Consider the following 24,832-nt stretch of genomic DNA (forward strand, 5'->3'; position numbering starts at 1 on the left):
GCAGCCGAAGTTTGGAGACGACGCTTTGTTGTAAGGAGATTTACTGCGAGTCAACCGAGTACTCCAGACGCGACAGGCGCCGAAAAAGGGCCAGGCTAACTAGGCGCGTTCAGACAAAGCGGAAGCCACCTGACCCATCGCGGCGACCCCGCTGTAGTTTTTGCAATACGCGTAAAACTCGCAGCGGGCCACGGAGAAGCCCGCACTGCTACCTCATGAGGGAACGCAGCAGAGCGCGCTCCTGTCAAAAAAAGGAGCCAAGGGTACTCATGAATCGAGAGAGTACACGCAGGCGTTTCTTTTATGCGCGACCGTCAGCCCCTCGCATTCAAATGTTCAGACGCGGCTCAGGTGTTGGAGACGCGCGGCCGGGGTGCGGAACAAATCAATGTCGCGTGGCGTCTGGGGCTCGCAGTTGTCGAAGCGGAGTTACACCCTTCGATTTTTGTGAATTGTCGGCTGCTAAAGCCACTGTTGGTGTGCGACCACGCAGGGCGCGGTTGAAGAATAGGCGACCCCTTTGAGCCGCGGCGCGGCTCGTTAGCAGCGGATTCCGAGGATGTCTCTGCTGTTTGTTTTTTCTTTTTTTAAACAATTCCTGCATACAAAAAGTTTTGCAAAAAAAAAAAATTTTGAGCAGAAATAGGTTTCCGACGCGTTGTTTACATTGAAAGCGTTTCTTTTGATAAAGATTGTTTCGAAAAATGCACTAGTGGTGCCCATGTGTAGCAGCGTCCGTTAAAACGCGAAGTGCTAGCCAGACGGGCCATTTAGGCCACTAGCATAAGCGCCTGGAGTCGCTTGATTTTTTTGGAATGTGGGAAATTAAGGTGACTTTGGCTCCGATGTTGGGCGAATCTTTGCGGGGATATACAAGGTGACGGCAGTATGTTGCTATGCAGAATGAAATGTTGTGGTCATTACGAATCGGAATACATCACAAAAAGGGGAGTCTCAAAGGTAATGCCGATAGCTTAAATTGAGGTCCCTAGCGCAAGAATCAGCATCATAGTTGCAGTTTGCTGGTGTTTTTCTTCCTGATGTAAGATTTTGCACCTATTGGTTTTGTTTATTGTTTTAAATTTGAGATGCGCTTTGTGGTGTAATGTGCCGATCTGTGGGAGTTTTCTGAGTGCTGCTGAACTACTCCCAGGGACTAATTGGCTCTATAAGAGGGAAAGAGCCTGGCATTGCTTAGTGGGGATTGTGTCGTGCTTGCGGACTGAGCGGTCGGGTTTTCGGCGTGGTTCTAACGCTAGCGGAGCACGAGTCACTTTGCAGTGCCCTTTGGGAACCTACACATGCGAAGGAAGACTTCGGGGTGCGCTGAGCTCCAGAACCGCCGAGAGACAACTGACTCCGGTTGAGACCAGCCTCAAGCGACATCACTCCGGACAGCGGATGCTGTCCCCTGTCCATCGGGATCTCCTTCCCCCGGCGGGGCAGTCTGTTACGTCTAGCCTTCGTCGTGGGGAAGACAACGACATGGCAGCAGCGAAACGCCGACAAACCCCGAGACGCGCGTTGGGTGAGCGCCTGGATTGCCACGGAAGCCGCGTCCATCTGCCCGGTTGAGCGAGCGTTTCCCGTACACCGAGTGTGAACGCGCGTTCGAAATGCGCGCGAACGCCGCTCATGGACATTCCGGCGTCTGCGCTACGTGGATGGCATCGTTCCCCTCTCCCAGCGCGTGACGACGGCGTGATCTCTCGGGAGTGAGAGAGTGCGTGTGTGTCGGTGATTGGTGCCAGTGAGAACTTCCTTCCCCTGAAGGCCCGGCCCCCATCTAGGGACCCTAGGGAAGGGAACTTTTTAAAACCTCGGCAGCGGCACGGCCGAGGAGCTCTTTGTCTTTGAATGATCTCCTGAGGAGCTGTCGTGATGCAGCGTTCCTGCAGCTCACTTGTAAATATGAAAATTGCTGTATAAAGTCCTCTTTCATTGTCTTCAGGCGTCCCTCAATTCTCTCTCCCGCACACGACCATGCTACCTCGTCTGTAACAAACTGGTGGCAGCGGTGGGGTGCTGCTACCTCGTCCTTAACAGTCTACAAAGACGCCTAAGGTGAGGTGTTGAGCTTCGAAGTTATTTAATATGTATTCTTTTTGATCAAGCAGAGCATGCTCAGTTGATCTAAGATGCTTTGTGAATACTGACAGTTGGCTATTACACAGTGCTTCTGTAGGAAATTGTAGTAACGTCTATGCATTATTCGTTCTAGCCCCTTGGAGAAAAAAGGTTGCACATTTGGTTTTGGAAATACTCCGGAGGCGAAGTTATGCCAAAGGGTAGCCGCTCAAAGCAATAACGGCCAAACGGAGTAATGAAGGTTGTGAGCGGCTGACATTCCTTTGCTAACCTCACTTGATGGAAACCTGAGTTTGCGTCGAGTTTGGAAAGCTTGACGGCACCGCTGAGCAACCCGAGTGTCTCATCAATAGTGGGGAGCAGAAACCGTTCGATTTGCTCCGATTTCTTTAGTTGAGTCAGGTCAGCGCATATTCGCACTTGTCCTGACGGCTTCCAGACGGGCACTCTGCCAGCACACCACTCCGTAGGCCCTTGAACTTTACGAATGACCCCATTCTTTTCCATCTCTTCCAGCTCTTGTATTACGCCGTCTCGCAGCGGGATGAGTATGCGACGAGCAGTGTGAATGGCACAGGGCACGGCATCTGGTTTAAGACGAATACAGTATTCGCCTTTCATGGTCCCCAGACCGCGGAACAAGGAACCAAATCGCGTCTGCACTACCTGATGAACTGATGCTTCGTCTACAAATTTAACTGTTCCCAGGGCTTCTATTGCCGGTAAGCCAAGAATCGCATTGCTCACCGAATCGACAACGAAAACATCCTGTCTAACCGAAGCACGCTTCCACAGAATGTCGGCAGTAAACTTTCCCTTCAAGTTCAACCTGTCACCGCCTGGTACCATCAGAATAACATCAGTAGGCTGTAGTACCTTCGGCAGTGCTGGAAACGACCCTGGGACAACATTTACCTCGGCTCCCGCGTCAGCTTTCGCCGAAACAACTGCACCATTAACAGCAATATGAACAAAGCGAGCCTTTGCAGATGACCCAGCCAAATCTCCCACGGAAAATGTCACACAGTTCATGTTCGGTTGCTCACCCCGAGGACTGGGGATGCCTACCTCTGAAGGCCATGCTTCGGGTTCCGTGGTCCTGTGTGTCCGTGAGCAGACAACTGCGAAATGTCCCCGGCGCTGGCACACGTAGCACAGTGCTCCTCTGGCAGGGCACGACGACCGCGAATGAGGGCCCCTACCGCAAGCGGCACACGTCTGGTGATCCGGACGTCTCTGGTTCGATGCCCGCCTATGAACAGTGTCGACTTCAGCCCTCGTAATGCTCTTCGCGGTCCACAACGCTCCGAAGAACCTGCTGCTGTCGCTGCACAGCTTCTTTCAGGCGTGCCTTGGTGAGGGCACTTTTTAGAGTCAGCGCCGCATCCATTTGAAGAGCTTCCGACAACTTTGCATCCCGTAGTCCAACTACAAACCGGTCGAGAATCCTCCGCTCTTTCATCTCCCCGTAGTCGCATCTATCGGCCAGCCTATGTAACTCTGTAACATACTGATCTACAGACTCGCCTGGTTCTTGGTGGCGGCGATGGAAGCACGCACTTTCGTAGACTAAGTTCCTTGTGGCGACAAAATGGGTGTCGAACTGTGTCTTCACTACGTCGTATTTCTTCGAGTCTTCCTCGGACAAGTTGAAAGTCTTGAAAATGTTGCGCGCCTGTCGTCCCATCGTGTACAGCAACGTACGCACCTGAGACTCTTCAGTTCGTTCTTTAAGTCCTGAGGTGAATCGGTAGTCATCGAATTCTTGTATCCACCCAGGCCACTCGAACGTCTTGTCGAAGTTGAAGCTCGCTGGTGGCTGCACCAAAAAAGGCTGAGACGAAACCTTCGTTTCTTGCGACATTTTCTGGGCTGTTATCTGGCTGGTATACGATGCTGCTGGCGGGCGGCCACAGGCGGTAACCTTACGTCTGCCGTGGGTCCCGTATAACCTGGACAACCACCTCTGACACCATGTTGTGTTTCGCAGTACGACACATCGATGAATACTAGTGCGTGGCCCCCAGGCCCACGCCCAAAGGAAAAAGCCCCGTTTATTGCAACCTGACAAGTATATATACAGCCACTGAGTACGTCACGCATGCGCCGAGCATCACAAGAGTACACGTGCACTTGCTACGATAGATACTATCACACGAGGATAGATAACGCCACAGGCGGCGCTTCACTGTAAAATTAGGTTGTATCTGACCATACAGCTCGTATCGGTCTGACCGTGTCCTCCTCCTTTAAACCTCGTCTTCTCTCCGGAACTCTCTGCTCCTAAATGCAGTCTGCTCTGACTGGTCAATGCGCATGGAAAATAAGCGTAGCTCTACGATTTCTTGATTTGGTGAAGCTAAACTGTTTGGAATGAGAAGAATAATCTTTTTAACAGAAATGTAATTGAGTAATTTGCTGCCGCAGACTGCACGGCCCCTGGTTACATTGAAAATATGGGAGAAGCTTTTCTCCTACAGTTGGCCTAGACACAAATAATACGAACATGAGGTGCCGTTGAAGCTGTTTGCCGACCGGTGTTTTCTTTCCAATTTTATATTTCTTATTATTCTCATTGGGGAGTATAAACTTCACATGTACAATGCTCAGCGGATCCGAACCCGAAGTCTCGTGAGACCCATGCAGATAAACATGATCGAGTGGGGCAGAAGACTGCGCGCTCGACGCAAGAGTTCTTGCACACTTCATGGAATCACACCTAAATAGAAGTAAAAGGACGCACTCCTCATACCGTAGGCCCGATTGCGAAAATAGCGCTGATATGCATTCAGAGCAGATATACTATTATACAGAATCAAACATAATACACTTTGATCAACAACGCCTACAACAAAACACACCAAACAATCTCCATGTGCTTTTGGGTAAGCCCGCCATGAGCTTTTAAAGATCTGCTCTTTGTGGCAAAAAAAAAAAACCTTCCGGCAAGGAATTAAGTTCCATGGCAGGCGTCAGAGAACAGGAGAAGCGTGTTAACTAGTACGCTCGTTAACTAACTTCCAATACCAGGGTTACCTTCTATTACAATAGACACAATCATCAATAACCTGACTTCGGCCGCTTTAGTGCGAAAGCATCTACCATATGTCAATAATTAACGTTGTTCTGTGCCAATGCGCCCTTGATAGGGATGATGCTTCCCTAATTACCTCAATGGCCGCGGCTATGGTGGCTGCGTGATTTCTGAAGAGTTTGCGCTGCAAATCAATGATAACCCCCGACTACTGTCGTCACTTCCTCCGCTGGTCGCCGGGATGTACAAAATCGGGAATTATAAAAATGTAAATTTCTTTCTCGCTCATGAGGTCTCGCACGTGGCATGGATGCTCGGGGGCGTGAACCCTGCACAGTGCAAACGTTTTGTAACCAGGATGAAACACCCTTTCCATGGACCCTATAAGGACCATCGGTTATCGTGCCTTCCCGTTACATGCCCTGCCCAAGCCCATTTCTTCCTCTTGGTTTCGACCAGTATGCATTTAACTCGCGTTTGTTCCCTGGCCTACTCTGCCCGTATTCTGTATCTTAACTTGAAACCTATCATTTTCTTATTCATAGCTCGCTGGGTTGTCCATAACTCAAGTTTAACCCTTTTCGTTATCCCGCAAGTTTATGCCCGATGGGTTATTACCGACGAGATACAGCTGTTAGATACTTCTGCCTTTAGGGATAATGATGAACTGCCATTCATGGTCTGAGAGAACGTGTAAAGTACGCTGCACCACATTATTATCCTTATATTTATTTTACTCGTGTGGTCGAAATCTGTGGTCACTACGTGCCGTAGAATGACGTATTACCTTGCCACTTCCAGCACCTCGCTACCAATTGAAAAGTGCTGTTCTCTTCCGAGACTTGCAAATTAATTTTTAGACCCACCATTCCGTTCTTCTTGTATAACTCACTGACCATGCTTTGCAGTTCTTCGCGTGACTCACTTAAGAAGGCGATGTCATCAGCACGTATCAGATTCTAAGGTATTCTCCTTTACCTTCGATCCCCAACAATTTGCAAACAACGCCTTTGAATATGTCGTGTAAACAAGAGTTTATAGCTTTTTCGAGATCATGTATCCCTGCCGGAGACCATTTCTTATTGGAAATTTACAGCCGGCTTTATGAAGGACTATGGTAGCCGTGTTGCCATTATAGATACCTTCAAGCATTTTTACATCTGCCTATTTTACAACCTGATTGCGCAATGCCTGCATGACAGCGGAGGTTTCGGATTAAGTAAATGCATTCTCGTAATTTATGAAGGTTATATATAGGACAGGTTTATATTCTGCCCATTTGTCTATCACATGACTGATAGTGTGAATATGGTCACTTGTCGAGTATCCTTTACGAAAGCGTGCCTGAATATATTACATTATATAATGTGCCTGCCTTATTATAGGCGCCACGGAATATATTTCACTGGTGGGCGTCTCTTTACGCGCTTCGCGACCAAGCGAATTTCGAATTACCCGAGAAATGGCCAAAATTTCTTGAGCTACATCCCCGAGGGTAACTAAGTTGAGGAAGGCAGCGAAAGAAGGCTTCCAAATGAATCTCTTTATTGGGCTGATCTCCGACCACAGTGAACTGACTCGGCGGCGGCGAAAGCAATAAGCGTGCTCGGCGGTCGTGGAACAGAATGCCTGCCGCCCTCAGCTGCACTGAACTTAAAGCTGATAGCTAACTTTCCAGATACGCGCGCAACGTTAGCACAACAGTCTGGAACAACCTAGAACGGGCTGAGGCTGGATCCGACCAGTCGAGATAAATTTGGTTGCGTCTTGCAACAAACAAAGCAATAAACCGGCTTCGCGGAAGCTTTAAACACTGACCAAACAAAGACTAAGACTTGTCGCAATATTCTGAATGCCTGATTACAGGCGCCACGGAATGTCGTTCATCGGTGGGCGTCCGTTTGCGCGCATTACGACAACTCGACTTTCAAATTACCCGAGGAATCATCAAAACTTGTTGAGCCACATCCCCGAGGGGAACTACCTTTTTGAAATTTCAAAAACTGATATTGCCGTCATCACGTCATTTTTATTTATTTTTTAATTATTGACACTAATCCAAGGACGGCAATATCCGGAAGTGAGTTACAGAGTAGTAAATAAGTAATATATTCCGAGAACAAAACCAAGGCCCTAAATTACTAATAAAAAAATTAGGACACATAAAGTAACAAAATGACGGGATAAGAAATCAAACAATGACTAAGTGAAGTAATAGTAATCACAAAAAGCGTCAACTCAAAAAATCTGACTGAATTCGAAGCAAGGTATGAGTCAAGAACGCAATACGACAAAAGAGAAGTAATTAATGAGCACTGAGACTTCTGATCAATGGTGCCACAAATTGCTGTTGAACATCATTCATAGTAAGCCAATTCCAACCTCGCAGCAATTATTACCCTCCAGAAGAGTAGTGACGTTTACTTCTAGCGCAACAATTTCTCCCTCCCAACGTCAAAGACTACGTCTACAACACCGACATTTCTGCAGAACGGGTGGATTAAACCTACCACGTACCACCGCGCTACTTAGAATGCGCTCATTTTTAGTTCTGTTTTGGTTCATCATAGCCTGAAGTATGTGAATCAAAACAGGGAACAACGCAAAAGAACAAAAGTACAGTAGGCTCTAGAAATGGCAAACAGACTGGACACTACCTTCTGTTTTTTAACATTGATTCACCTACTTGTGGCTAGTGTAGAGTAACGTTTTATTTTTTTAGCAACTTTTGCCTTATATTCTATGTCCGCGAAGGTAGAGCGCTAACCTTTTATTCAAAATCAACTCGTATTACCAGAGACAATCACATTCTTCTTATAAGTCTACTACATTTTGAATATTATTTGATTTTTGCAAATATTCTATCTCATTTTTTCAAACTTCGTTTTAAAAAGCTTATCAACTTCATCATCAGCCTGACTACGCTCACTGCAGGGCAGAGGCTTCTCCCATGTCTCTCCAATTAACCCTGTCCTTTGCCAGTTGCGGCCACCATATCCCCGCAAACTTCTTAATCTCATCCCCCCCCCCCCAACTTTCTGCCGCCCCCTCCTACGCTTTCCTTCTCTTGGAATCCACTCCGTTACCCTTAAGGACCAGCGGTTAGCTTGCCTTCGCATTACATGCCCTGCCCAAGCCCACTTCTACCTCTTGATTTGGACTAGGATGCATTTACCCTCGTTTGTTCCGTCACCCACTCCTCCCGCTCCCGGTTACCAGACACCAGAGGGGACAGGGTTAATTGGAGAGACATGGAATAGGCATTTGCCTTGCACTGTGCGTATGGAGGCTGATGATTTTTACGTTACCAGAATATGTCCTAGCTGCCATTGCCATACTGACTGCTGAGCCCTTCAGCACGAGCGCACTGAGCTACTATGGCCACCCTAGATGTGTCCACTACGCGGTCTGAAGTACTTGTTCAACGAATGTACAGCTGCACAAAGGGAAAAAGTTTTCCTTCTCGCAACCATAGCCGTAGAAGGTTTGCATTTCTATACTTCTTGAAAATGCGTTATGCAGATTCTGTAGTCTTCTCTTCTCCTAGCTACCCACAGTGCAAGGATACCCGAGAAGCGGTACATTCATAGCTGTCTAATGTGCTGTGTACATTCAACCAGACTAAGCGTTCTGCTGAGAGCAGCTCGGCTTGGATGGGAGGTGGCGCAACCAATGCGCTACCGATGGTTGTGGCTAGCCCAGGTCGGCCATATATAGTATGGCAAATGTGCCATCGGTCGGGGCAGGGCTTCTTTACGAGCAACGTGCTGTTTCGACGCAAATCCGAGCAGGCTTAACATTTGGGTGTTATGTCACAGGATATGTGCCCCATCGCAAGATTTCCCATCGTGTGCCTCGATGCTATAAAAGTATCTCCGGGTAACTGTTGGTTGCCATGGGGCCCCTACGCGTGTGCTTAGGGGAGGAACAATACACGTTCTCCCTCCAGAAGGCCCAAAACGATTCTCTGGGTGGCAAGAAAGGCCCAAGGCCACACCAATAAAGTTTTGCCAGTGCATTTCTTTAATATCTCATGCAGCTATCGAACAACCGAGGAAAAGCAAAGAATATTTTATCTCGTACGGGCATATCATCGTTAAAATCATTGGTGAACTAACATGAACGTCATGGTATTTACGGTGAATATACCATAAAAAATGGCAAAAAATGTTTTTTTTAAACAACCATGGACGTCCAACTTTTGGGTGCGCGTTTTCGTGTTTTTAATGATCATTATTATACGTGGATTATGAACTTCTATTCTACTACGGCTAAAAATCTATTGCCGAATTTCTCATGGTGTTTCGTTCTAGTTACAGCGGCCTAATGAGGACTGTGACGCCAAAGATAGGTTTTATGTTGTACCACCACCGTTTCAGCACGCGCAAGGAAGACGAAGCAGTGAGCATGCGCGGGAGAGAACGCTCTGGACCTCGGCCTCTGTCGGACGCTCCCGCCGCCGCTCTGAAGCTATCATCTCTTCGGCAGCCTTCGGATAAACGTGTCCGCCGGCGCCTCATGGGCGTCCTCTAAACCTTTTTGTGAGGCATGAAAAATCTGCAAAATAATTGCTTTTTCCTCAGTCTTTATCATGCTGGCTCATGAGGAAGGCTGCCTTCAGCACTGTTGTGAATTAAAACGATAAAGCAGCGTTTATATCGTCTTTTTGCATGCCTCACGTGACATAGAATCCCCAGAACCTGCCAATGACCAGAGCGCAAATCTAGTGACGAAAGGAGCTTCTCGCCTTGTAGACAGTCCAGAGCGTCATCAATACGGGGCAAAACGGTGGACGCCTTTGCGGTCGTCTTAATAGTGCGGCGGTAATCGGCGCAAAATCGAACGGAGCCATCCTTCTTGACGAGGAGAACCGGGGAGGCCCATGGGCTGTTGGAAGCATGGATAACGCCGCTTTTCAGCATGGTGTCTGCCTGTTCAATAATTCGTCGTTCAGTGGCGGAATAGGCACCGGTGTCAATGCGTGCTCGACAGTCGACATACGTCCCAAAACGCGTTGTTGGGAATCGAAGCAGGAGCGAATTTCCTTAAGAAACTCAAGAAGCTAGGTTTACTGAGTTGGAGGAAGAGCGGCATCATTAGAGCGAAGGAATAACGTAGGTGGACAACGGGGAGGGCGCAGGAGCAGGTGAGCTGAGGGCGTCGATGGCGACCAGCGGCGATTCTGCGGCGGCGTCGTGGTGGTGGTCGAGAACGGAAGTGCTGCACGGTGCCAACGTATACCATACGGCGAAAATCGAATGGGCTTAACAACGGCCTAAAGACCAACGATGCGGTGTGGCCGGCAGATATAGTGTACAGTGCATAAGGCATCGGCAGACCATGGCGGCGCAGAAAAGTAGGAGACGGCGTGAAGAAGACACTGGCATCGCGACCATAGTCACAGGAGAAATGCAGATTCTCGGAAGAGCACGCAGGAATATCAGTATTGTCGGCGACAAAAGCTTTGGCAGAAACAGACACACCACAAATTTCAGCTTCTGAAACGCGATTCAGCACCTTAGACAGCGCTACTTAAGCCCGAGCGCAGTCGATGACAGCGTTGAGGAGCGATAGGAAGTCCAAGCCCAAGTGAATCGAATGCGAACATGACAGCAGAACGAAGATTTCGATCAAATATAAAATGCCTTGAATGACTACACGAGCAGTGGAACGGCTGTAGGAGCTGCGCGCTTGCACTTCGTAACGACAGACCAGAAAGGAGCGTCTGCACTTTCCTCAAAGAGCCGCAAAGCGCTGCATCCATGACAGAAACCGCAGCACGCCGTCCCATCGGAGGGATGCTGCGCCGACGTGGCGAAGGCGAACGTTGTGCGGAGAAGGCGGTGCGCTCAGGATACAGAGAAAGGCTTAGGGGCGGCTCAGCAGGAGGTGAGTGCTGACGCTGGAGCGAGTAACCGGAAGCTTCAGGACGTGGTCGTGAAGCGTTCATGCGTCGACAGCAAAGCCGCGCCACAAGACCGGGCAAGCCGCAGAAGTTGCAGATCGGGCGGTTGTCAGGCGTGTTCCAGGAGTTTACCATTTCAGCAGGCGGTCGAATATTGTCAGATGTGCCCCAGTAGTTTCGGAGATGAGCAGGCGGTAGACAAACATGCGGGCTGTAGAACGGGACTAGTAGGCGGAGCATAGGTAGGTGGTCGAGGTCGTGCAACAAGGTCCGCATATGTCAGCGGGGCACGAGAGGCCGGGGCTAAGCGGCTTGCGGGGGAACCTCATTGACCTCTTCTTGAATGCTGTGCCGCAGATTCGGTGTTGTGTGGCGATGGTTCTTGATGGCGTGAAGTAAGTGAGAGCTGACGAGCAACATCTTCACCGATGAAGCTCTTAGGAACGATGACTGGTTTCTTGGATCGCCCAGCCCAGCGAGCGATTCAACGTTCGAGGTGTGTTCGCGATTGAGAACCTTCTCCGTGCGTAGTTGCTCGAAGCTCTGACATAGGGTGACGATTTCTGCGTCGGTGCTCCGGTCTCGTACAAACATCTTAAATGCGTCGTTATCTAAGCCCTTGAGAATATTCACGATCGTATCTGTTTCCGACATCTGTGCTTTCTCCCTCTGCCACTGGTCAACGACATCCTCGATGTAACTCGTGAAGTTCTCGCCTACCTGCTGCGACCGCTCAAGCAAGCGTTATATGGCGCGGAGTTTTCTATCTGCCGGACGGCGGAATACTTCTGTTGAAACTGGACCAAGGTGTATTTTCCGACTCGTGCCGATACTACAGATTCGCCACGCCCGTCAGATAGAAAATCACATTGTTCAGTTTGGTTTCTTGTCCCATTTGTTGTGTGCGCTCGCCTGCTCATAGGATGTGAGCCAATCCCCAGCATCGTCGTCGTCGGTGCCACTGAAGATCACTGAAGGCAGCAGCAGGTAGCAAGCAGCAAGCAGCAGCAGCGTCTTCGTTGCTGTCGGCTGTGATTTCTAAGGAGAAGAAACATTTGCCTTCGACTACTCTTCCAGCCTACCGGAGGACACCCTGAAGGCTGCTGTATCTAGCCATTTACTGATCTTCCAGCATACTAGAGGACATCCTTAAGGCTCCTGTATCTATGCATTTTAACTCCCCGGGGAGAGAGACACAAAACTTTATACACTGCCCATAGCGTCTTGGGAGGCTTCACGGGTAGAGTACCTAGAGTACCTATCTTTCCTGTGCATTGTTGTCAGTTAGGTTTTGCTATCTGTTGCTTTTCATTCATCTTTTTTACCTGATTGTAAGATCACACGTGCCTCTGTCTTTATAAAGCCATGAAGTTTCAAATAAAATTTTAGTTGCAAGTACCGCCCTGTGTCGTCTTCTTTCTATGTCCCGTGTCCGCTGCGGTGTCTAGCGCCTTCATGTCTCACCAACTGGCCTACACAGCTACCCTCCTAAGTTATGTACCTAGACCAGGACTCCTGCGGCGGCTGTGGCAGCTTGGGCCCGTTCGACCAGTGAAAGCTGGTCGCCGGGTTCCCAGCTGGACGTCGCTGTCTCCCACTGTTCCGGCGTGGCATTCAGTATGATTGGGACTGCAGGGTTATGCTGGAATCTCCATGTGGTGTTGTATAGTGTGGCTGTCTCTCCCCACCATGACCATGCGGGTCTGTATGTAGTGGGGTGCACCTTGTTTAAAGTAAGATAAGCATGGAAATGTGTTTCTTTGGAGCTGTCTCCAACTTACAGTCTGCTCTTTAGTGAGTTGGCTATGGGGCGAGGATAGATGCTGGTTAGAACCCTAAGGTGCTCCAGTATGTCGCCGTACGTCTGGGCAACTGGCTGCAGTCGCACCCCATCAGCTGTCACTCGGTTAGAATGTCCTCGAGCGATGGCGTCCGCTCAGTGGTTCCCGGCCTTGCCGCCGTGTCCCGGTGCCCAATGATGGCGTATTTTTCTTCGCTTGAGGCACGGGGACTTAGAACGCGTGGACACTTGTGCCAATTCTGCATCGCTGGAATCTCTGACAAGCAATATGCGAGTCCGAGATGATTAGCAGGGATTGGCCTCTTATTCTTGTTTTCGGTGACTGCGAGAGCAATCGCAGTCTCCTCCCCTTCATAGAGGTACGACGCTTTATGGTGATGTTGGCTAGCTCCTTGTGAGCGTAGTCAATTGCCGCAGCCACCATGGCTCTGTGTCTTGTGTAGCTGGCTGCTCTACAAATGCGGACTCTTTTTTGCCAGCGATGTTCCGCTCTTTTGCCTGAGCCCTTACTTCCCTCCTGCCTTTGCGTAATTGTGGCTGCATGTGTTAAGAGATGGGTAGGTCTGTATAGGTCGATTTGATGTCGTCTGGAATGTCCTCCGTCTCTTGATTTGTATTGTGGCTGTCAGAGTAGCCTAGTCGTCTCAGCGAGGTTCTGCCCATGGTCGTATGTAGAAGTCCTTTTTCAGCGAAAAGAAGTACATCCTGGTGCTGTAGGTATCTCTTCGAGACTCCGAGGCCCATCAATTTATGCGCCGATACTCTAAGAGATCGACCGAGCTCCGTCTTGTATGCCTTCCGAAGCATAGCCTCTACCTGCTCGACCTCTTAGGATGGTAGGGCTTGTACGGTAGGCTGCAGGTGGCTACACTTACAGAAAATGGCAATTGTTAATACTGGACCACGGTCCGTGGCGTCCTGTATCACTCCGATAGCCAGCCACAAAAGTGAACGAAGTCAGCTTTTTAGCGTTCGATTTCATTTAACAAGCCTGGTGTCAAAATTCTAGGGCTTCTAATTTTTTTCTTGTGTTTCGCTTCTTGTTCAGCTTGTGGGCAATTCCTCTGCGCGGGGACGCACAGGCAGTCACTCGAGGCAGGACTTCGTACAGACGTTTATTCTCACATGGCAGGGGGGCCGGTCGTCGTCGTGGCAGCTGGGTCAGGTGGTCCTTTTGGCAGGGCTGGTCCAGGAGCAAGAGACCGCGAGCCTGCCCGGTCTCGCCTTATAAAGGCTTTCTCCTCGCCTCTCTCCCCCCGCCCCACCACTCGGGAAGAAGGGTTCCAGACTACCCGCAGTGAGCGGCGCGGGATTTGACTTGCCCGCGAGCAGTCCCTACATCTCCCCCCCCCTCAAACGTCCGTCCCGGGGTCCGCCAGCAGGCGTTCGATGACCTCCGGGTCCGGGTCCATAGAGTCGTCGCAGGGGGGAGGGGTGCTCGCCGGGGGGCCGCTCACCGCTGGCTGGACGGGCTCCTCACGAGCCGCCTGGGGGGGCGAGGCGCCTGGCTCCGCTGGGGGCCCTGCCGGCAGCGCCCTCCACAGCTCCTCGGCCGCCGGGGACAGCAGGTCTGGGCGGCTGGACTGGAGGATGCGGAGGGCCGCCTCCTCCGGGCTGCCCCTCTGCAGTGGCGCAGCGGGGGAAGGCGCTGCAGCCGCCAAGAGCTTCTCCGCCGCCTCCCTGCGCGCTCTATGCAGCGCACCGGCCTCGTGGCGGGGCCGGTGCACAACAAGTGTGCCGCAGAGGGAACACAGGCCGGCCCGCTCCTCGTCACTAAACACGGCCGGGGGCTCCTGGTCCCTCTCCTCCAGGGTCAGGCCGCGGAAAGGCAGCGGCACCTCCTCGAGGTCACCGCCGCGAAGGGGCTGCGCCTGGTCCCGCCACCTGGACCGCGCGCAGTAGGAAATGGCCGCTCCGTTGGCGACCGTGGTCCAGGTGGCCACGTGCCGCAGGACCCTGGGCCGCTTGGGTTGCGGCTGCTCGGCGGCCGAAGCGCCGGCTGGGTGCTGAGGGGGGCCCTGCGCCTGGTCGTCACCGGCCCTCTTGCGTTGTCCTGCACCACTGGGAGGTTCTCTCCAGTGGGCAGGCGCGCGGTTAGACTGGCGGTGGGGGCCACCGCGGCCGTGGAACCGGCGCCACTCGCGTGGACCCTGCCGCCGGCCGGGTGGCGCGCCTTGATGGCGGCCACCGTTCGACGGTGGTCTGCCATCCCTTCCGGAGTCCGAGCCCCGGGTGTCGGACCGCTGGAGCTTCCTAGAAGGCATATTGAGAGGGCGAGAGCATTGCGAGTGATAATTGATCGAGAGACACGGGTGCTACCTGGTCCTCAGGTTGTAGCGTCGGTTGCAAACCGCACCGCTACCTGCTCGTCCTCCCGGGGGTGAGATCGCCGCATCGCGCTGATTTTCCAGCGCTTCGCAGCCATCGTCCTTGCGAAGGTGGAAAGCCTTCAAATCAGCGACATGCACCGGACCGGCGGTTTCGCCGTTTGTCAACAACCGCAACTGGTAGGTGAGCGGCGTAGTCCGTGCCGTGACTTCGTACGGCCCAGCCCACTTGTGCGCTAGCGACGCGGCGAAACCGCGCGCTGCGTTACTAAGTGGGTGCGTTCTCTTGAGTACTAGGTCGCCCGTGTTGAAAACGACGTGACGGCGACCTTTGTTGTACTGATCCGCCTGCTCCATGCGCGCCACATCGAGGTTTTCGCGGGCTGCTCGCTGCGCTGCCTCCAGGCGCTCCCGGAGCCTTGCCGCGTACTGCGAAAGCGGAGGGGGCGCAGGCCCCGCCGCGTCGAGTAGGGCATTCTCTAGCGGAAAAGCGATCTCTCTCCCAAAATTCAAGTAAGCGGGTGTAATACCCACTGACCTGTTCACGGTTGTCCTTGTAGCGAACGCCAGTTCGGACAGCCGCGCGTCCCAATCTCTGTGCTGCTCGGTCGTCGCGACCAGCATGCTCTTCAGATTTCGATTCACCCGCTCGGTTATGTTGCTCTGAGCGTGGTAGGGACTCGTTCTCCTGTGGCGGATTTGAAGCGCCCGACAAGAGTCTACAAAGACTTTGCTTGTGAAATACGAAGCATTGTCTGTAATCAGGTCGGAAGGGAAACCGAAACGAGTGAAAGTCTCCAACAGTTTTTCCCAAATTCGTTCCGACACAAGCTTCCTAAGGGGGAAAACCTCAACCCACTTGGAATAGTGGTCCATTATTACCAGGATGAATTGGTTTCCGCGCGCGGACCGAGGGAGGGGTCCCATGATATCGCACGCGACCACTTGCCACGGGTAGTTGCTAACTACCGCCTTCATCATGCCAGCGGGCTTGCCCGCCCGAGGCTTGGCTACCTGGCATACCGGGCAGGTACGGGCGTATCCCAGCACATCCTTTCTCATGCCTGGCCAGGTCGCGACACGGCATAACTTGTCGTAAGTCTTACTGCCGCTGCCATGGCCTGCCAGCGCTGAGTCATGGAAGTACTGCAGGAACCGTTTCCGCAACCTTCTCGGGACCACGACTCGGAAAGGGGATGCTATCGCCGCTTCCTCGTCAAGTTGGGGGATGTAGCGGAGCAGCAAGCCATCATCGCCCAGCAGATACGCGTCGTACTTGCCCTCAGCGTTCCCGGTGCAAGCTGCGCTGCTCGCAAGCTCCTTCAGCACCCGCTGGCAAAGACCGTCTGCTTTCTGGGCCTCGATCAGCTCTTCTCTACTGACCGCTACTCCCCAAGACAGATTTCTTTCTGCCTCGCTCCTAGGCAGGCGAGCGGTCGCCGCCACGAGCTGCTGTGTTTCCCTTCCGTCACAGCACCATGCGGGACCTTTGTCCGTCTCCTCTCTCTCCAAACAGGGCGCGACACTCCCGTCCGCCCTCTCTTCCTCTCCAACAGCGGTGACGCCGCTTTTTACAAAGCTGGGCTGCGCCTCTGAAGCGCTTCCGCCAGCATTCCATGGTGCGCGCGATAAACCATCGGCCACCTTGTTCAAGCTGCCCCGGCGGTACTCGATGGCGTACGCGTAACGTTGCAACGTCAGCGCCCATCTCGCGAGTCTGCCTGCGGGGTTCTTGAGCCTCTTTAACCAAGACAATGCCTGATGATCTGTCTGCACGGTGAAGACCGCTCCGTCTAGGTACATGTCGAACTTCGACAATGCGAACATGATCGCCAGGCATTCTTTTTCGGTCACGGAGTAATTCCGCTCCGCCGATGTGAGCGTGCGACTAGCGAACGCGACAGGGCGCAGTTTGCCCTCGTGTTCCTGCAACAAAACAGCTCCAACACCGTAGTCACTAGCGTCTGTCTGCAAGACAAACTGCTTGTTCAGGTCGGGGAGGCGCAGACTAGCGGTATTCGCTATCGCGCGAGCCAAGGCAACAAATGCGTCACTCTGTTCCTTGCCCCAGACCCACTTCGAGCCTTTACGCAACAGCAGGTTCAGCGGCCTTGCAAGCTCCGAACAGCGCGGGATGAATTGCCTGTAGAACGCAACCATCCCCAAAAACCTCTGCAAGCTTTTCACATCCATGGGGCAGGGGTAGTTCAGAATTGCCTGCAGTTTGTCATCATTTGGCTTCAGTGTGCCATCATCCACGACAAAGCCCAAGAGGTTCACTCTCTTCGATGCCAACTGCACTTTCTTTGGATTGATGGTTAGACCGGCACGTCTCATTCTATCGAGAACGGAATTCAGGTGAATGAGGTGCTCCTCGAACGACTGTGAGAATATCACAACGTCGTCGAGGTACGCCATGGCGTAGTTGAACCTTGCATCGCCCAGCACGATGTCCATCAGTCGCATGAACGTGCTCGGGGCGTTAGACAAACCAAACGGGAGTCGAGTAAATTCGAAGAGCCCGCGGTGGCAGGTGAATGCGGTTTTCTCAATGTCACCTTCGGCCACCTCAATCTGCAGGTACCCTCTGCTTGCATCTAGGACTGTGAAGAACCTCGCGTTCCCTAACGCGTACATCACAGCCTCGATCGACTGAAAAGGGTACGCAACCGTAGGCGTCAGTGAGTTGAGCTTACGATAATCAACACACAGCCTGACCGATCCATCTTTCTTCGGCGCTAGAACCACTGGGGACGCCCAGGGACTTTGTGAGGGTCTCACCGCACCGGTGTCAATCATCTCGTCTAGGGCACAGTCGAGAAGCTGCCTCTTATGCGCACTTAACGGCCTCGGGTTACACCTGAAAGGGCGCGTATCACCCGTCTGAATCTCGTGCTGAAGCAGGTCGGTTCTGCCCGGTTTCTCCGTGAAGCAATCCGAAAACGGGAGTAAAGTTTCCGCGAGCCTTCGGCGCTGACTACTGGGTCCTGAGAAAGACGCAATAATCGCTTCTAACGGGCCACCGTCTCTCAGCGTCTCGAGGGAGCTCACCTGCCTTTCTGTCGCACAGGTGTGGACAACCACCTTTTGTGCAGGACAGCCGGGCAAGGATGCGCTTTCGAAGGGAATGAGGGGGGCGAGCTGGCTGTAACGATAGCCATTCTCCCCCATGTCGAGCACAATGCCTTCGCTCGAGAGAAAATCCCTTCCCAGAATTACTGGTATCGACAAGCCAGGCAGATAGACGAAGCGATGTCTCCGCTTTCTGCCGTCAAAACGCATCGTAAGACGCACTGCTCCCTTTGCCTTTGCCGCCCCAGCTGCTAAGCTTAACGGGGTTTCGGCCGGTCTGACACGGATGTTACCTATCCGGCAGGCCTCGTACACCTCGTCACCGACCAGGGACAGCGTTGAGCCCGTGTCTACGAGTGCAGAGTAGCATCGACCCGCTAACTGCACTAGCATAAAAGGGCTTGAGCGCGGAACGACTCCCTGAGTTCTACAGGCGAGCGGGACAAAGGCCTCCCCGTCGCCGGCGCGGGAGTTCTTTTCCTGACTAGCGCCTTGACAACCATGAAATTCTCCCGCTGACGGTGAAAGGCCGCTGCCACCAGACATCACCGCCAGCGCCTGGCGTTTCCCTGCATACGCCTAGCTTGGCATTCGCGTGCCACGTGGCCGGGCTGGTTGCAATTCCAGCAAAGCCGGTTATTCACCCGCCGCGTAGACGGAGGACCCCTCGTTCCACGAAGCGGTTGGGGACGGCTCTCCCCTTTCTCCGCGCATTCCTGACGCTCGCTCCGCGCGTGGCCTGTGAGACCAGCACGACGCCGCTGCTCGAATGCGTACGGGTCAAGCGCGCGAGGGACAACAGGGGGTTCCGCCTGATTTTCCACGGCCATTACCTCGGCGCGCCGAGCCCTCATCGCGCATTCTCGGCCTCCATCCCATGCGCATCCCGGTTCCAGCGATTCGGCCGGCCTGGGGGGCGGCCGGTAGCGCAGTTCGGCGAGTAAATCCGCCTGCACGGTCTTGGCCTCCTGCGCTAGGGCCTCGAGGTTTGTAAAACTGCGGCCCCGCAGATACGGCTTGAAGCGTGGATGGCACTGCCTGATCACACGCGCAACCTGATCTCGGTCGGTTGCCGTCGGATCTGCCCTCTTGTACAGCTCCTGCATTGCGCGTACGTATTCGAGGAGGCTTTCCTCTGGGTGTTGGGTGCGCAACGCGAGCTCATCCAGCATCCGGCGCTCATAATCAGGCGGCAAAACTCGGCGCGGAAACGATCTTTGAAGTCCGCCAGCGACTGGAAAGTCGGCTGGCAGCGCCCCCATCGCGCCGCGCTCTCGACGAGTGCCACAGGCAGGACCTGCCCTAGCACTACGTCATCTGGGGCGCCCAGAGCCGTCTGGTAGTCCTCGAGTTGTTGCAAAAACTCGTGGACTGATTTCGCGTCCGTGTACCCGGAAAAGGAGGGGACCTCCATATTTATCCGCGGGCGCGATGCTGTCGCCGATGCTACCGATGCTGCGGCCTGGTTGGCGCCAGCCACCGAACCGAGCTGACGGGCCAATGCGGCAAACATCTCAGTCACATGCCCCATTACGGCCGCCGCGTCGGCCGTCTCACTACCGGCTGCCCCGCCATCCAAAGCCGTGGCTGAAACATCCTTTCTGGGAGGCATAGTTCGCGCTAACTGTCCGGCCGCACCGGCTAACTGCTCATGGCAACAAGAACATTCACATACACAACAATCTATCTACAAACACGCGGAAATACACAACACAAAACGCCCGAAAACTACATAAATAATACAAAACCCCTAACAAATTTACAAGACTACACAAGTCGCTACTCCGCGAACATTCCGCCTGACCCGCTCCTTAACCCTATCGGTACGGCGTGGCCCTGAACAAAGAGGGCCTGCCACGAGTCTGGCTGCACGTCCCAAAATCGGCAGAGAAATCGTCCACAAGGTGTTAATTAAAGCCCCACGTTGGGCGCCATTATTTGTGGGCAATTCCTCTGCGCGGGGACGCACAGGCAGTCACTCGAGGCAGGACTTCGTACAGACGTTTATTCTCACATGGCAGGGGGGCCGGTCGTCGTCGTGGCAGCTGGGTCAGGTGGTCCTTTTGGCAGGGCTGGTCCAGGAGCAAGAGACCGCGAGCCTGCCCGGTCTCGCCTTATAAAGGCTTTCTCCTCGCCTCTCTCCCCCCGCCCCACCACTCGGGAAGAAGGGTTCCAGACTACCCGCGGTGAGCGGCGCGGGATTTGACTTGCCCGCGAGCAGACCCTACAAGCTTACAAGATAAGTTTTAACCACGGCCTACGTTCTCTCTAGGAGGAATTCTGTCTGCCGTTCCTGAATGTGGGCGGTGAGGTGTTTCGCAGGACGAAACAGCGATGAAGACTAGTGCGTGGCCCCCAGGCCCACGCCCAAAGGAAAAAGCCCCGCTTATTGCAACCTTACAAGTATATATACAGCCACTGAGTACGTCACGCATGCACCGAGCATCACAAGAGTACACGTGCACTTGCTACAATAGATACTGTCACACGAGGATCGATAACGCCACATCTTCCCTTTCCCTTTTAGAAAACTAAAGCAGCAACTTGCAAAACAAAATACAACAACTATTCAATAAAAGCGGTTCCATGAGTGGCATTCACAAATACCGTACCGTTCCGGCTTTCTTACTTTTCGACCAAAGCGGGTGGCATGTTCACCCTGTACCGCAGGCGAAGAGGTTTCCGGCGGTGGCTGGAACGGATCACTAGGGAAAGCTTCCGTTCCGTTCTCCTCGGGACCGTCTGGGACAGTTTGTGCAATAGAATCAGAGTTTCCGTTCTCCTCTGTACCGTCTAAGCTAGACAGAAGTTCATGCTCCCCGTCCTTGAAATCCGAGCCTCTGTTTGGCGCCTGCTTGATTAACGCTCGCCGGTTTCGTTCAATCTGGCCCCCGCTCTCCAAAACCACAATATACGAGCGTGGCCGCTTTGCGCGCTGAAGCACCACACCTTTTCGCCTATAGTCCTTGACCCAAACCGAATCACCTGGCACCAACGGGAACATATGTCGGGCAGCATGCCGGAGATCATAAATTTGCCGCTGAGTCTCCCTGAAAGCTGCGTCTTTTTCCCGTGCTTCTTTCAGATTTGGGGTCTTGGGTGCCAGCTTCTGTGGGTGGAGAGGCAAGATAGTGCGAAGGCGCCGCCCCATGAGTAGCTCTGCTGGCGTTTTTCCTAGGGGTCCCGGCGTGTCCCGGTATGCTAACAAAGCCAGATGTAGGTCTCCAGATTTTAGCAACAGCTCTTTCACAGTTCTTACCATTCTTTCTCACGGCTGGAATCGAAATTGGGAACACGTGCGGCAGTCGGCAATGAATACCGCAAGCTGAGCGCTCAAACCTGGCCACCACACGGACTCCCTTGCCCTTGCTCTACACCTTCCAACACCCTGGTGGCCCTCATGGGGCAATTTTAACATTCTGCTTCTAAGGCAGTGTGGCACAAAAATGCGAGCGCCGTGCATGAGGACACCTTTATATACGCTCAAAACGGCGCGATCCTGCCAATAGGGCCTCAAAACGGCCGATAACGAATGTAGACTAGGCCACCCCTCACGGATGTAGCGACACAATGCACGACGTCTCGTCCTTCGCCTGTTCTTCGGCTACTAGCCCGAAGTGCTGCGACTCGCCCAACTCCGTTAACACGTCGGCAACGTAACAGTTGACTTCATGGACCGAAAGAAAGTTCATCGTCTTATGGCCTGCCCCTGGTGCTCTGGAGAGTGCATCAGCTATTTCGAGATTTTTGCCCGGGACATACTGCACCTCAAAGCTGAACCGCATTAGCCGCATTCTGAACCTTTGAATGCGAGGCGGAACCAGATCAAGTGGCGTCTTTCCTAGCAAAGCAACCAACGGTTTGTGGTCTGTTTCTACAGTAATGTGCAGTCCACGCACATAGTTTTCGAGACGTTCCGTGGCCCATGTTATAGCTAAAGTCTCATTTTCAATTTGCGCATAGCGCATCTCAGTTGGTGTCAATGACCTTGAGACGAAAACAACTGGCCGCTTTTCTTTATTCGGTTGTACTTGCACTAAGACTGCTCCTAGGCCGTACGACGAAGCATCTGCAGAAATAATCGTTGGACGTTGTGCATCAAACTTAGCCATACACCTATCTGAGCAGGTAGCACTCTTCACGCTATCAAAAGCTATCTGCTGAGGCGCTGCCCAGACCCACTCAGTGTTCTTTTGCAGCAGTTGACGCAAAGGCATCGTTTGCTCAGCGAAGTCTGGAATGAATCGTGAACAATGATTAGCCAGACCTAAAAATCTGCGCATTTCTGCAACGTTCGATGGCGGCTTCAGATCTGCAATTGCGCGAACCTTCGCTGGATCCGGGCGTATGCCATCTTGGCTCACGCGGCACCCAAGAAAACAAAGCTCTTTTACACTGAACTGGCACTTTTCTTTGTGTAGGGTCACACCGTATTCGGCCAAGCGTTCGAAGGTGCAAAACAACCGTTCGTCGTGTTCCTTCTGAGTAGAGCCAAAGACCAGGACATCGTCCATTAAGTTCACGACGCCCGGAATTCCCTCAAGGATCAATCAATCAATCACTTTATTTCAGCTTTTTTTTTACAAAAACTGAGGGCGGCAAGAAAAAAGCAGTCATTGCGACCGCTTGACAAGCCTCGCCACCCCTACAAACAGGCAGTTTGGTAGCGACTATGACGGTTACTTCATACACTGGTAACAACGCAAGGTACACGGAAAGACAAGGCATGTAAATATATGCATAAAAGGAAACATTTTTTTTAAATACGTGCATAAAAAGAAACTTTTTTTTTAATACGCGCATGAAAGGAAACTTTGTTTTTATTTTGCATGGACAAGTAGTATTTCCGCACAACAGAACAAAGGTTTTACACAACATTTACGGTTCAATGCAATGGAATTCTATACATGGGTACGCATACTGTGGGACCTAGCTTGCAAACACATTTCGAATAGCCGAGACAGACATGCTGAGTAACGTGTCGTAAAATGGCGTGTTCAAGTATTTGGGAAGAATGTATTTTAGTGTGGAAAAGCCATAGTTTGTTCTGCATCGTGGCAATGAATAGATGATACGCTGTCGTGTCATATACGGTGTCCGATGTGGTGTAAGTGTCACAATGCTAGAAAAAAATGTGTCCTCTTCGCTATTATTTTTTTATAGAAGGATGAAAACCTGTAATCGAACATTCTTGTTACGGGTATCATTCTGTATTGCTGGTAGATAGGACGTGTCGGAGCATCATACGGTACATTAGCAATTACGCTAAGTATTCTTTTTTGCAGTAAAAGAAGCTTCTGGATGTTAGATGCTGTGGTTTGTCCCCATACAAGGAAGCAATACGATACATAAGAATAAAAGAACGCATAGTACAGATCCAGCTTAGTTTTGGCTGGTGAAATATGTTTATTCCGCGAAATTATCCAATATATCTGGAAAGGGATAGGCACACTTTGCTTACATGGGCGTCCCACGACATAGTAGCAGCAAATACCACTCCGAGTAATGTGAAGGTTTCCATGTACTCAATGGGGGCGTTGTCGAAATAGAGTGGTGGTGCACTGCCTATTGCTGCCCCTTCGGATGGAACAATAAAGCTTTAGTTTTTAGTTTCTTTATTTTTAATTAGTTCAAAGTAGACCACTCAGATAATGATGACAAAACTGTATTTGCGGTGCTAGTTAGTTCTTTGATGTCAGGTGAGGACAAAAATAGACTGGTGTCGTCAGCATATATGATGTATTTAACTAAATTACTGATGTTGCATACGTCATTAGCATATATGTTGAATAGGAGCGACCCGTTTGTGATTGCTAACAAGGCCGAAGAGCAGTGATTTAAAGCAACATACTGGCGACGAGCACTGAAATACGATTGAATGAGACAGAGGGCGTGGCCACGTATACCGTAGTGGTCGACTTTTTTAAACAGAGTTTCGTGATTCAGTGTATCGAATGCTTTGCTAAAGTCTTGTTACGTCTCGCCTTCGTCGTGGGGAAGACAACGACATGGCAGCAGCGAAACGCCGACAAACCCCGAGACGCGCGTTGGGTGAGCGCCTGGATTGCCACGGAGGCCGCGTCCGTCTGCCCGGTTGAGCGAGCGTTTCCCGTACACCGAGTGTGAACGCGCGTTAGAAATGCGCGCGAACGCCGCTCATGGACATTCCGGCGTCTGCACTACGTGGATGGCATCGTTCCCCTCTCCCAGCGCGTGACGACGGCGTGATCTCTCGGGAGTGAGTGAGTGCGTGTGTGTCTGTGATTGGTGCCAGTGAGAACTTCCTTCCCCTGAAGGCCCGGCCCCCATCTAGGGACCCTAGGAAAGGGAACTTTTTAAAACCTCGGCAGCGGCACGGCCGAGGAGCTAGGAGTATCTGTTCTCGCTTCGGCGAGCGCGGCTTCGGCCGCTTCTTTTTGAGCAGCGCCCGCTCCGGTGGACGCAGTTGTTGCTGCGACGCGCGTCTTTTCTTTCCTTTTTCTCTTTCCTCTGATCTTTTAGCTCTCCTCTCTCTGCACGTGGCATTGATGGTGGCTTGCCTCGAGCCAGTAGCAGGCCCGTGCAATTTCCTTTTCATCCTTCTCTCAGTCACAACAACAACACGG

The 24,832-nt window shown here is 52.1% G+C and overlaps 1 pseudogene; it reads right to left on the reverse strand.

The window, feature by feature from the left end:
• LOC149347024 (uncharacterized) overlaps positions 1-3,952 on the reverse strand; it is a 42,528-nt pseudogene extending 38,576 nt beyond the window's left edge.
• Between the last annotated feature and the right edge of the window lie 20,880 nt (positions 3,953-24,832).

Source organism: Amblyomma mixtum, chromosome 4 (genome assembly GCF_055824585.1).
Source record: "Amblyomma mixtum isolate Tamu chromosome 4, ASM5582458v1, whole genome shotgun sequence".
NCBI classification, from domain to species: domain Eukaryota; kingdom Metazoa; phylum Arthropoda; class Arachnida; order Ixodida; family Ixodidae; genus Amblyomma; species Amblyomma mixtum.